At 37.4% G+C, this 12601-nt stretch overlaps 1 protein-coding gene across 2 annotated transcripts in view; it reads left to right on the top strand.

Moving 5' to 3' along the window:
* Nucleotides 1–12601, top strand: part of SPATA16 (spermatogenesis associated 16) — a 261852-nt gene that overhangs the window by 206536 nt on the left and 42715 nt on the right. The gene's annotated exons all lie outside the window — the stretch shown is intronic.

The following is a 12601-nucleotide window of genomic DNA, read 5'->3' as shown; positions in this document are numbered from 1 at the left end:
GTAATGAGCATATTTAGTGGATAAATCTCCTGATTATTATGAAGACAATCTTACATGGCTTGCATATGAAACATATCAGCTGCTTCATCTGGGATATCCCAATTGTCATTTATAGGGGGAGTTGGACAGTCCCCCCTCTCAGGATGAACAGATCTTACAGTCACTTTTATTTAGTCCACCAGGCTGGCTGTTCTTTCAGGAATATACCCATCTGCAGTGGTTCCACAGTGAGCGGTGGATCCTATATCCACCCAAACATGCCTTCCTACTCTACAAAATTTAAAAAGTTACTTTTTTTTTAAAGTTAGTCATTCTTACAATGCATTTTAGTAAAGGCAGCTGATGACACTGATCTACAAAATAAAATATACCCCCAGGTATATATATTTACACTCTATCCCCTGGTTTCAGTAGTTTCTTGGTTTTGGCCTCTCCTCAATGTGGACCACCTTCTTAGTAATCAGAGATCTTAGAGGTACTCTCAGTTATTCCTGTATAATTTCTCCCCCTGAGAGACTTCGGGGGCTAGTGGCTGAAGTTCAGCTCAACTGAAATCTGTGCTTGGTTCAGCATTAAAGTTTAACCCGGCAGTCACTTTTAATTTCTTTCATTTTAGCTCTTACAGATAATAATAGCCAATGGATTGTACACTTTATTTGTTCTATTAGTTTGCATTACCCTGTGTATTCAGCAAACCAAAAGGCTGGGAATCAGATTCACCTCTAAATTCCATTGGTAACTTTTACATTTAGTAACTAACTGAAGCACAGCTGCTGCTCCATACTATGGATAACAAATCAAAGGTTCCTCCTCCCTCACCGTTTCATCCTTCTCTTCCCAAACCACATGCTTCTGTGAGTCAGGGCCATTCTAGAAAATTCCACTTCTGACACCAATTTTGAAGTGATTTTTTTTCCCACAATATTCTGATGTCAAATGTGTAGGGTTTTCCACATCACTATTTCTCTAGCTTTGTGACACTAACTAGGTGTTCAATATTGCAATTCAATTCTGACACTAACTACCTGGAAACCCTGCAGGTTAAAGGCTCAGTCCCATAGTACTGCCCTCCACTTTAGATACCAGTTATAATAATCCCAGCACTTTGGGAGGCCAAGGCAGGCAGATCACTTGAGGTCAGAAGTTTCAGACCACCCTGGCCAGCATGGTGAAATTGCATCTCTACTAAAAATACAAAAAAAAAAAAAAAAAAAAAAATAGCTGGCCGTAGTGATGCATGTCTGTAGTCCCAGCTGCCTGGGAGGCTCGGGCAGGAGAATGGCTTGAACCCAGAAGGTGGAGGTTGCAGTGAGCCGAGATCATGCCATTGCACTCCAGCCTGGGCAACAGAGCAAGACTGTGTCTCAAAAAATAAATAAATAAGTAAATAAATAAATAAAGTCCCAGGCCTCCTATGCTTCTGACCAAGCAACCATAAATCAAGGGTTCTCATAATCCCCATCTCAGCTTTGACAGTTTGTTAGACCAACTCACAAAACTCAGGACTTACCATTTAGCAACATAGTAGCAACAAGATACCATAATAGCAACAAAAACAGTCAATGAAGTAATAGCAAGTAAGGGATACAACTTAGAAACAGCCAAATGAGAGAGAAGCATGTATAGAGAAATGTATGACAGAGGAGGGAGGACGCACAGAGCTTTCATACCTTCTCTGGGAATATTACCCTGCTAGAACTTCAGTGTGTTCACCAACCCAGAAGTTCTCCAAACCCTGCTGTTCAGAAGTTTTTATTGAGATTTCATCATGTAGGCATGATTGATTAAATAATTGACTATTAGTGATTAACTCAGTCTTTAGTCTCTATTTCCTCCCTTGGAGGTTGGTTGGTTTTTCTAGTGACCGGCCCCATTTGGAAGCTGTTACAGGCCTTCCAAATGCTGCCACATTAGAACAAAAGACACTCCAATCATCCTTATCATTCAGGTAATTCTAAAGGTCTTAGGAGCTTTGCAGAAACTAGGAAGAAAGACCAAGCATCTTTCTATGATACCACACCACCTCCCACTCATTGAAAATTGTATCTTTGAGTGTTTTTCCACTCTTGTGTGTAAGGTGTAAGCCATAATTCAGTGGGGCTTGATCTATGAGAATCCTGTGCAGTCTACAGTAATTTTGCATCCTTCCCCAGAGGATTTTCTTTCGCTTTTTCTATATCATAGAATGTTACCAATCAGAGCGGTTTGTTCCTAGACATGAGAGTTCCTAAACTACCCAGGTAGCATAAACTCAAACCTTAACCCACATGCTTATAGTTAAAATTCCCAGAGGAAAAAAATTTCTAGTCTAGGCCCCAAACAATTCAAATAAGTTTATTCTCCTTTTGTCAATCATTAAAATTTTTATCTCTATCATTTTACTCATACCCCGATCTCACCCTAATTTAATAATGTACTGTGCTGTATTATAATTGACAGTTTACTTGTGTACTATAGGCACCAAATAGTAAACAACACCATGCCCTCTATTATCTTACCTTTTCATTCTAATGTCTGACATATATTTATAGATTCTTGCAAGAAGAGCCTAAAAATATTTGTCAAGTAAATTAGATAATCAAATTATCAAAATTATATATCTTGCTAAGCTTATTTCTAATATTTTTTTTTGCTATTATGGATCAAACCATTGTTTTCAATATACTACATATTTTATTATATCTACATATTTCGCGTTTTTTCATCTTACATGGTTTCTTGTTTGCTTGTTTGTTTGAGATGGGGTCTCAAACAATGGCTATTTCTGAATGGCTATTCGCAGGTATGCTCATAGCACATTACATCATTGAACTCCTGGCCTCAAGCAATCCTCACACCTCAGCCTTCTAAGTAGGTAGGACTATAAACATGTACCACCATGTCAAGCTTTAAATCTTACATGTTTATTTTTATATATTTTCTTTTTTGACACCTTAGTGAACTCTTGTCTATACTAATTGATTTTCAGTTTATCCTCTTGGATTTTCTACAACCATCTATTATTAAGTAACAATACAGTGATCTCTTTACTTCCAATATTTATATCTCTCATTTTTATTTCAGGTCTTATTACTTTGTCCTAAAGTTCCAAAGCTATAGATAATAATAATAGTGGTCAAAAACAGTTATTATGTTACTGAGGTTAACAGGAATAAAACAGATTAAAAGTTGTTTCATCACAACCAAACTAACTACTAATAGTGAAGAGTGCATAGCAATATCTAATATCTATATATCAAGGTGTCTGTTCTTTTAGATTTCCAAATATAAAGCAGCATCTCATCTCAAGTTCTAAATCAAAGCCTTGCTTTCAAAATTGGTATATATGTTAACTGCAGGAAATTTCTGATAAGATTATTTGCTTATGAATCATGATAATTCATGAGTAATAATTTTGTACATGATAATTCTTTGTTTTTAAGTTATCATTAATAATACAGATTATTACATGAAAAGTTGTAGTACTTATAAACCAATTTCAACAAAAAGCAAAAAAGAAAGTCTCTGTTCTCAGGAAATGAAATCACTGTGCTTTTCTGTGATTATAGAAGTTTTTTAATTAAGAACATTGTGAATGACATATTTGATCCTCTTTTAGCAAATATACAGGATTTCATAAAATACATTTTGTGTATTAATCTTACTTATGGCTTCATCATCTATTTTTAATTTTTCTTTTGATCTATTTTCTTCAAACATGCTACTTTTCACTTTTTCTTATCTCATATTAATTTATGTAAGGCAAGTCATTACACTTCCAGAACAAAGGGAAATATAAACAAACAAACAAGTGAATAGGTTACCAGTCCAGATAGAAAGGAAAATTAAGGCTTTGAGATCACATGACTTTTATTGTACAATTTTTAAATTAACTACCAAAGAATCATTTTCTGTGAGATGTAGAATTTAACCCAAAGTGGGAAAATAGTAATTATAATTTAGGTCAAGAAAGATTATGTTAAACATTTATTATTTTTATTATATTTATAAATGTAAGTTTAGTTACCAGTGATAATATTATAATAATGTTGTAATAATGGCATCACCAGGATGTATTCAATATTGCTACATTTGTGCTAGCTGTAAAAAGTAATAATTCCAAATCCCCCAACTGTTATTTTTCTTAAATAAGAAAAACTTTCTCCCTAGAAATTCAACATGACAGTTTCATCTCTGTCTTACATCTCAACTATAGTAAGGATCCTATATTATGTGTAAGATATATTGAACTACTAGCTAAACTCCTGTATGAGGAATCTTTTGTTTCAAGTGGTAGGAATCACAGCTCAAACTGACTTACTGAAGTCAGTTTTAAAGGGGCAGAACACATTGGAACACATTGACTTACATAACATAAAGATCCACAGGTGGGACTGCTTTTAAGCAGAGCTTGATCCAACCAATAGCTCACTTACTGTCTCTCAGCACTCCGTTTCCACAGTCAACTTGAGAATTTATTCTCAAATTCTACCCGGTGTTCCACTAATTCTACCATGCCCTCAAGTGCTAGGTTCTTGAATAAAATAGCAACATTCTCAAATGTCATTACAGATCTCAAATCTCCCTGTACCAAGGAACAGGAGTGCCCCTTCCACACAATTCCAGAAGCCCACTCTTTTCCTTTGGCCCAAACTGCGTAATATGCTTATGATTGAACCAATCACTGGGACCGAGGGAAATGGCATGGATTTATTGACTTTGTCACTTGGGTCTCACTTTTAGAGTAGGAGGTGAGTGAGAGAATTAACCAAGGAATAATAAGGGGAGGAGGAGAGAAATGCATGCCAGATTGCCAATTAACCAGTGATCATTCCAACTCTCAGACAGTGCAACAAGACATCAGTTTATTGGAATTATAGCAACATTGTATTATTTCAATGATAGTGAGTCTAATAAATATTGAGGAGGAATAGCCATACTTTAATGTTTGTATTGTCTCTAGTCTACTTTGATAAAAGTAGGATCAAGGAGCTTCAGTGTAATAAAGCCCAGAATAAAGATCCAGTACAGTTCATTAAACATAAAACTTTGGAATCAATAAGAATTTCAAATGAAAGAGAAATGAACTGTGTGTAAAATTCCTGCGGGATTATGTGTCTTTCTAAGTTTCTATGTGTGTTGCAAGAGAAAACTTAAATATACAAAAATTGATCTTGGAGAAGTAGACCAGCAACCTGAAGTGAAAATTAGGAATCGTGGGAATGAAAACCAGCTTTTTCTATTTCTGCCTATAACTCTGAAATTACAATGAAGGTCAAAGGGAAATATAATTTATTGTACAATTTATTATCTATATAGTATACATATGACTTTCTCAGACATCAAATACAAAACTCAAAATATACTATCTGTTTCTAAAAGTAGAAACCATTTTATTATTTATGGGGGGCAATAATAATAACTTTGCTTCAAAGTTGCCACCTTTTGCTATTTTCTTACTGATGTGAATTTGTGGATAACTTCCAAGATAGAAGTATTAGCACTCAAAAGAGTACAAAATAAAACTCAGAACATGATTGAGAAAGAAGTAATGACCAAGTGTTGGCATTATGAAGGTACTATAGAAACAAAAGTCTGAAACTGATCAGTAAAAAAGAGTCATATAAAACTTACATGGTCCTATCTCACACTAAACAATTGGGGCCTTCAAAAATGAGATTTTGCTTTAACCTAAATGTTAGAACATTTTGTTATGGACAAAGGGCAGGGAAATTACACAGACACCAGAAAGTAGAGGATAAAATGAAACTTCTAGAAAAGTAATGATAGAACCCAACAAATCTGCATCTTTCTAAAAGAGTTTTTGAATCTCTATGATTTTTCTTTTTAAGAAACTGCTTTGCAATGTTCCTTCATGATCTGTTGGCTGTGGTTAGGATGAGGTGTCCAAGAGAAAATATAGACAACAATGGTGTCTATGCTTAGTGCTTTACTTCCATAGAGCTTAAAATGTATTTTATGGATATTTAACTACATAACAAATACAGCTATCCCTCACATATATAGATGAGTCTGTTCATCTACAGTCTATATTTTACATTTTTGCAGATGTTTTTCTGGCGCTGCCAATGGTTGCATTAAGCCAAACTCTCCCCATTAATCCAGTCTTTTGTGACTGAGTTCATATTTCCCAAAGAAAAAGCTGCAGCAAGCCAACTATGAAACTAATTTTTCCATCCAAGCAAAGCTGCTCTGTTCATTTCAGCATCTACTCTACTGAGTCACCCAGTACAAATTATTTCACTTCACTCACCCTTCATAAGGTGAACAGAACCCATTTTAGGCAAAATGAAGAACAAAGATAATGTGATTTTTTTTTCTAAGTTTAGTATCAGAAAATAAATCATATCTCAGAAGCTCTAGATATTTTATTAGCTTTGATTTTTTGCAGTTCTATTCCTATTTGGACCATTAAAAATTCAAGATTTGGGAATGTGTGTTTTCAATTCAAATGTGTGTTTAAATTCAAATGTTGATTGAGCATCTGCTAGTTGCTTGAGGCGTGAAGATAATTTAAAGATGTGGCCAGGCACCATGGCTCACACCTGTAATCACAGTGATTTGGGAGGCCAAGGCAGGAGGATCGCTTGAGGCCAGGAGCTCAAGACCAGTTTGAACGACATAGCAAGACCCCATCTCTACTAAAAATTAAACAAAAATATATTAACTGGGCATAGGGACATGTACCTTTAATCCCAGCTTCTCTAGAGGCTGAGGTAGGAAGATTGCCTGAGCCCAGAAGTTCAAGGTTACAGTGAACTATGATTGCATCACTACACTCCAGCATAAGTGACAGAGTAAGACCCTGTCTGCAAAAATAAAAACCAGAAATTAAAACAAACAAACAAGATGGAATCTTCAAGGGGATTAAGATTTGTCAGGTTGTTAAGACATGCCCCCATGAAACAGGAGATTCACTCTGGAGTGAATATAAATGTTCTTTAAGAGTTTGAGGCCAAGCGCGGTGGCTCACGCCTGTAATCCCAGCACTTTGGGAGGCCCAGGTGGACCGATCACTTGAGGTCAGGAGTTCGAGACCAGTCTGGCCAATATGGAGAAACCCCATTTCTACTAAAAATAACAAAAATTAGCTGGGTGTGGTGGCAGGCACCTGTAATCCCAGTGACTCAGGAGGCTGAGGCAGGAGAATCGCTTGAACCCAGGAGGTAAAGGCTGCAGTAAGCCAAGATTGCGCCATTGCACTCCAGCCTGGGCAACAAGAGTGAAGCTCCATCTCAAAAAAAAAAAAAAAAAAAAGAGTTTGAATGGAAGATTGGAAAATACTGTAATATTCAGGAAACCCTTTATGAGCTAGATGGGACTTAGACATATCTGGAAGGACAGTGATAGATAGAATAAAGAAAAAATGAGGAGACTAGGTAGTTGTTTCTGAGTGTGAAATCACAAGCAAATTTCAGAGGCCAGATAAGCACAGGCAGTGAAATCAGCAGAGCTGGTTATAAAGGTTGATACTAGAGAAAATGTAAGAATAATGGATAGATTGTGAAGTAGATGCACACTGGTGAGAGCCTTGAATGCCAGGAAAGGAAAAGTCCCCAGAGTTCCTGAGGGAGGATGTGACAGTGAAAAAGGCAGGTGATGTATCAAAAATAGTCATCGAGTGGTGACGTAGCGATGTATTGGCATGAAACAACACTAGTAGCAGTGAGACTGGTGGGGAAACTCTTCAATAATACAGATGTTATGTGATGAGAAATTTGACCAAGACAATAGCAATGATAATGCAAAGAAACAGGCTGATATGGGATGTATTGCAATGTGCAGGTTTAATTAGTTTTTGAGAGACTCACTAAATGGGGAGTAAGAGAAAAGAAAAGTCAACAATGGCTTCAAATTTTTAAGCAGAATAATTGGGTGAGTAATGGCTATCCTCATAACAGGCTGGTGAAAGAAAAAGGAAAAGAGAAGTAGAGATTATGAAAATCACTTTGGAAGAACATATTTGCTCTATTTTAACTAACTTTTGGAGTTATGAGCAAATAGCAATGTCCCAGTAGGTATTTGGAAATGCCATGTTGGAATTTGGTGGAAATTTCCAGCTGCGACTGTAGCTTTGATGTTCAATTTTTTGGTTAAAAATAGTAGCCAAAGACACAAGACTAGCGATATTCCCAAGGGTGTACGTATGAAGAGAATATCAGTGAGCTGGGGACAGCTGTGAGGAGCACTGAATGAGAAGGCAGGAGGAGAAAGGGGAACATGTGTCTGTGTGTGTGTGTGAGTGTGTCAGAGAGAGAGAGAGAGACTACTGCTGAACTCCAGGAAGATGATTTTTAAGGAGGGGACAATAATACCAAAAAGTCAAGAAGCCAGAATAGCTTGAGGACTTGCAAGGTAGTCAATTTCAGCCTTCCGTAGTACAATAAGATGTTTCTGAAGAAGGGAAAACTGTTTACCTCTTTCAGTGAAAGTTTGACATCTTTCGTCTGGGGGGAAAGAAATTGAAGGATTATATTTCTGTGAGAAATTTAATCTGCATAATCTATCTTTGATACTATTTTTTAAAGCATCCCCTTTGCTGATGGTAAAAATTTGGAGCTGTTCACACACGCAAACTGATTTTTTTAATAATAAATTCAGTCATAGTCATATAAATTTCATCTCCAATTGGGATAAATTGTAAAGGAATACATTAAAAGATCTGTTTCTCCCAAGTTTCTTTCGACATGACAGGAGCAAAGAAGACATTTTTTAATCAATTCTACTTTCCTACAGAAGGGTAATATAATCTGGTTAACTGTTATTTCCATCAGAGGCACAGAGCTTTTTGGACATAGGTAGAGGTTTATAAGCACAAAATTGAGAACAATTAGCACTCAAAGTAATGTTACATGAGATTCAACATCTGGTAAGTGTGTTGTCATTTGGGGTCATAGACCACCTGTTAGGCTAAATGTTCATACAACAGCAATTTACCCTGCATACAAATGGTAAAAGAATGATACTTGAAAAACATTTTTTTTCTAAATTTAACCTTATGTATATAGGAGCCTCTTACATTTTAAAACTTCAACTGTAAGTTAATAATGGGTCAAATACTCACAGGATGAAGCATATAGGATCAGAAGGAACAGAGAATATTTACATTTTTGCAAGCATGTTTTATAATAAATTAGCCATAGTATAGTACTAACATTAGTTTCTATTCCGTCTAATCACTGCCAATATTAGTATTGGTCTCCTCTTTATCTATCAAATATTTAAGGACAAGAAGAGGTAAACCACTCAAAGTCTTTAGGCTATCTATCTACATAAGCGAGTCCTCAAACATCAGGCTGGTTTTGGCAATAATGCGGCACCAGAAAATGCCAAATCTCGAGGTTACTCAGCTGCCTTTTCATACAATCCAGTTATTGGAAACTTCAGTAAAACTAGTAAGCTGTGCCCTTGCTAATATTTCAACAAAATAGTATTCGCTTGCAAAGAGAGGCGTGTCTGTGATGATCAGCTGCAGATTTCAAAAGCAAAGAAACTTCCTGCACTTTTGAAATTGAAAAGCAGAAATCACATTTTACCTTGTTTATAAAAATGAGCCATCCTTTTAAAAAGAGCCATTTTGTAACACAACCACCAACTAAAGAAGCATCTAAGGCTGGGTACAGTGGCTCACGCCTATAATCCCAACACTGGGAGGCTGAGGTGGGTGGATCACCTGAGGTCGGGAGTTCAAGACCAGCTTGACCAACTTGGAGAAACCCCATCTCAAAACCAATACACACCCCACCACACCAATACAAAATTAGCTGGGTGTGGTGGCGGGTGCCTGTAATCCCAGCTACTCGGGAGGCTGAGGCAGGAGAATTGCTTGAACCTGGGAGGCAGAGTTTGCAGTGAGCCGAGATAGTGCCACTGCACTCCAGCCTGAGTAGACAGAGCAAGACTCCATCTCAAAAAAAAAAAAAAAAAAAAAAAGCAGCAGCATCTAATACTTGCAATCTGTATGTTAAGATGCCTAAAAGTCACTCTGTTAGTTTGGGAACTCTTGAGCATTTGCTATACTTTTCTAGATAGAGAGCATTTACTGGCCTTCCTATAGAATGTTTCCCATCGATTTTTTATAACTATGACCCCAGACTATCACAAGGATAGTTTTGAGTGGTAAGCCTTTGTACTTTGGCATCCAGCTGCCTGATTTTCAATTCTGGTCCTTATGCTCAGTGTGTGATCTTGGGCAACTTTGTAATCTCTGGAAGCTCCAGCTTTATCATCTGTAAGGTGGGCCTGATAATATGCCCTGCTCCCCACTCCATGATTGAAAAAGATAACCCTGATAATGTGTGTGGCACAGAAGAAGCACCAGATGAATATTAGCCTTCATTAACACTAAGGGGTGACCTTGATCCTAAGTCACCAAAGAAAAACTAACGCTTGCTTGGGTTCATTAATATGTTTTTGCTCTGTGTTTGTGTTTAAAAGGCATTGTGTGATATTTTAATTATTTCAATAATCAGCATATATTTTAACTCTCAATTTGACAGACACACACTGTTTACTTAACCAAACTGTGACAAATAACTTACTGCAGTGTTTTCCAAACTGTGTTTTGAAAAACGGAGGTTCTGTGGAGAAGCTCGAGGTGGCGTCTGTGAGTAGGGTATAGAACAGAGTACAGTAGTGGGGGTGGGTGATCAGTGTGCCAGGATTCAAACAGAATGTCCCTACTTTTTGTTGGCTTTTAATATTAGGCTTGTCAGAAAATTTTAGTTTGGACAAAAGGTTCTGTGGCTTAAAAAGGGGGATGGTGTTTAAAAACACACTCATGGTGTACTATCTTATTTTTAAAAGAAGTATTACAGACAAATAGTGAAGGCTATATTTGAACCATTACCATTTGAGTTCTGAGTCTACATTAAAATTTTACCTTTAAACCATCATTCAATGATATTTGGGATTTTGCCTTTTCCCCTTTCTGGTAGTGTTAAACAAAGAGGGCTTATTAAACTTCTCTGTTCACCATCCTTCATTTGAGAAATCTATTTTAATAAACCAAAGCCTTGTTACTCAAAATGGAAATGAATTAAGTGAATCTTGCCTCCAGGCCCCCAAGAGGTTAGCCTTTGTACTTTGGCTTTCAATTCTGGTCCCTCTGTTTGCTAAATTCATGATCTTGGGCATGTTTGTAACCTCTTGAAGCACCAGTCTTATCATCTGTAAGGTGGGCCTTTATCCCTACCCCAAAAGTAACCTAGTGCAAAGCAATCTCGAAGAAGGGTGCAGTGGCTGTGCCTGTGGTGTCTGGAGTCAGACTACCTGGTTGTGAATCCGGCTTTGCCCACTTTGGAGCTGTGCTCTTGGGCAAGTTACTTCCCGTGTGTGTCCCTCAACCTCTTATTCATAAAGTGAGGACAACAGCACCAACCTTGTGAAGTTATTATGTGGAATTGAAAGAACAGTGCACACAAAACTCTTAGAACAGGGGCGAATAGAAAATAAGTACTCAGTAAACATTAGCTCTTATGGTCATTAAGAATTGAATCTGTTTTAGAACCATTTTCATGACACGAATTATTTCCAAGTCTAATTACAATAGTCAGTGCATTTATCATTTTAAGTTTCTTCCTATGGCTATATGAAGGATGGTAACTAAATTAATTAGCTTTATATTTTAATTCTCTTTTTTTTTTTTTTTTTGAGACGGAGTCTTGCTCTGTCGCCCAGGCTGGAGTGCAGTGGCGCGATCTTGGCTCACTGCAAGCTCCGCCTCCTGGGTTTACGCCATTCTCCTGCCTCAGCCTCCTGAGTAGCTGGGACTACAGGCGCCCGCCACCTCGCCCGGCTAGTTTTTTGTATTTTTAGTAGAGACGGGGTTTCACCGTGTTAGCCAGGATGGTCTCCATCTCTTGACCTTGTGATCCGCCCGCCTCGGCCTCCCAAAGTGCTGGGATTACAGGCTTGAGCCACCGCGCCTGGCTATATTTTAATTCTCACTTGTAATTTTTCTCTTTCCTTTTTTTTTTTTAAATATATCTTAAGCTAGGAAGAGAAAAATCAAATTCTCATCCGAGCTCAGTGGCTCACGCCTGTAATTCCAGCACTTTGGGAGACTGAGGCGGGTAGATCACCTGAGGTCAGAAGTTTGAGACCAGCCTGGCCAACATGGTGGAACCCCATCTCTACTAAAAATACAAAAATTAGCTGGGCGTGGTGGTGGGCACCTGTAATCCCAGCTACTCAGAAGGCTGAAGCAGGAGAATCGCTTGAACCTGGGAGGTAGAGGTTGCAGTGAGCCAAAATCACACCATTACACTCTAGCCTGGGCGACAAGAGCAAGACTCTGTCTAAAAAAAAAAAAAAGAGAGAAAAAGAAAAATCAAAGTCTCTTGTAAATAGTCACAGCTAAAAACTAATAAGCATGTGAGCTGGTCCTGAATGTCTGTTATTCTGAAGATGAGGAAAGATGACCATGTGATCTAGCCATATTTTATTGTTATGCTTTGTGTATGCTTAGATTACTAAGAAAAGTATAATGAAATATGATTTTGACATGTTATCTATTCGACCTTTTGATACACATAATTTTACTTCATACCTTTCATGTTTATAGTTATCATTTTTTCCATGTACAATTCCTGAAATCTGG

The sequence above is a fragment of the Macaca thibetana genome, chromosome 2 (genome assembly GCF_024542745.1).
Source record: "Macaca thibetana thibetana isolate TM-01 chromosome 2, ASM2454274v1, whole genome shotgun sequence".
NCBI lineage: Eukaryota > Metazoa > Chordata > Mammalia > Primates > Cercopithecidae > Macaca > Macaca thibetana.
Note: the sequence above shows the minus strand (reverse complement) of the source record. Positions and strands in the feature narration are given on the sequence as shown.